Source organism: Oryx dammah, unplaced genomic scaffold, assembly GCF_014754425.2.
Source record: "Oryx dammah isolate SB20612 unplaced genomic scaffold, SCBI_Odam_1.1 HiC_scaffold_27, whole genome shotgun sequence".
NCBI lineage: Eukaryota > Metazoa > Chordata > Mammalia > Artiodactyla > Bovidae > Oryx > Oryx dammah.
Genome location: NW_024070211.1, coordinates 87,585,963 through 87,588,255, shown reverse-complemented (window position 1 = coordinate 87,588,255; position 2,293 = coordinate 87,585,963).

Genomic DNA, 2,293 nt, shown 5'->3' with positions numbered 1-2,293 from the left:
AAAATTTGAGTTATCTCAATTGACTTATGTTACTTTGAATTACTGTTTGTCTATTTGCATACTGAATTTGAGGCTTCTTGCTTTATACTCTGCAGTTACTGTCTATACATTGTTAACAATAAATATTAGAAAATGTAATTCTGGATTTAGCCAACACTTCAGTCAGCATTAATTGATTTTGAAATTGAATTATTGCTTTCAATAATAACGAAAAAGAATTTTAGAAAGGAAACGGTGAAGATGAGAAAGTAGCTTTTCCCGGTATGTAGTTCATGTTAAATTGCTGGTGTCTGAAGAATATGGAACTGAGATTTTATCAATACACACATTACCACATGTTTCCTATTTTAGTTGCTAATTAGTATTCAGGTGTGCAGCTAAATACATGAAATTAAATGCTAATCCTGTTGCATTTGTGATTTAACATGTTCATGTTGTTGCTATATACAGCATTACCCTGTCCAGTCACACGTATAATTGTTTTTTCTTTGTAATCATACTATCTTCATGTATTCATTTCATTCAGTCTTCTAAGGTCATCATATGAATAAATCTTGGTTAAAAATGTCATTACCTTCTATAGTTTAGAAATGAAATAAGAGCTTTCTGAGAGTCATTATTAAAAGGCTTTAAATGAAGACTTAGTTAATTGGCCCACTAGTATAGAAATTTTAGTATTTTCTTATATTTTGTTTCACTTAATTTGTGATTAACAGCTACATAAAATTGAGAAGCACCTAATGCAAGTAGTTTTACAAATATTGCATGCCATTTTATTGTACTTGCCTTATCAAGTATTTTTATGTTAAAAAAATTCAAAGTTAATGTGTTAGGAAGTAACTAGCTACTTTAGTTAGTTAGATTTCTCTTCCTTGAAGAAAATTACTATAATGGTTACTTTTGCTAAAATGCAATTACTGTCACTGTAACAATCAATCATATTTTTATATAAGAAATTTTAACAACTTTGGAATGCATTAAGAAAAGTAAATGAAAAAGACTCAGTGTGAAGTAAGACTAGACAACCAACCTCCCTGCACCTTGACATTTGATGTGAAAAAAACTCAGTCACCTTTCTTAAAATTCGTTTTAGTGCCTTACCTAAGATTGCTGTCAAAGTTTTACAATATGTGTGTGTGTGCTTAGTTGCTCAATTATGTCTGACTCTTTGTGACCTCATGGACTGTAGCCCTCCAGGCTCCTTTATCCAAGGGGATTCTCCAGGCAAGAATATTAGAGAGGGTTGCCATGCCCTGCTCTTCGGGGGTCTTCCCAAACCAGGGATCAAATCCAGGTCTCCCACATTGCAGGCCATCAGAACCATCTTTACCATCTGAGCCATCAGAGAAGCCCATTTTATAATACAGTAGTAAGCAAGTCTCTTAGAGGTGGGCTTCCCAGGTGACTCAGTCGTAAAGAATCCACCTGCCAAGCAGAGATGTGGGTTTGATCCCTGTGTTGGGGAGATCCCCTGGAGAAGGAAATGGCAACCCTCTCTAGTATTCTTGCCTGGGAAATCCTATGGACAGAGGAGCCTGGTGGGCTACAGTCTATGGGATTGCAAAAGAGCTGGACACAACTTAGGAACTGAATAACAAGTTTCTGAGAACATCACTGAAAAATGCTATGTGCATTCAACAACTAATAGCTATTATTGTTTCTGATGAATCAGTTCAGTTCAGTTCAGTCGCTCAGTCGTGTCTGACTCTTTGTGACCCCATGAATTGCAGCTCGCCAGTGGTCATGTATGGATGTGAGAGTTGGACTGTGAAGAAGGCTGAGCGCTGAAGAATTGATGCTTTTGAACTGTGCTGTTGGAGAAGACTCTTGAGAGTCCCTTGGACTGCAAGGAGATCCAACCAGTCCATTCTGAAGGAGATCAGCCCTGGGATTTCTTTGGAAAGAATGATGCTGAAGCTGAAACTCCAGTACTTTGGCCACCTCATGTGAAGAGTTGACTCATTGGAAAAGACTCTGATGCTAGGAGGGATTGGGGGCAGGAGGAGAAGGGGACGACAGAGGATGAGATGGCTGGATGGCATCACTGACTCGATGGGCATGAGTCTGAGTGAACTCCGGGAGTTGGCGATGGACAGGGAGACCTGGCGTGCTGCGATTCATGGGGTTGCAAAGAGTCAGACACGACTGAGCGACTGAACAGAACTGAATTGAGGCCTCCCTGAGGCCAGCTTTTTCACTCTCCTCTTTCACTTTCATCAAGAGGCTTTTTAGTTCCTCTTCACTTTCTGCCATAAGGGTGGTGTCATCTGCATATCTGAGGTTATTGATATAT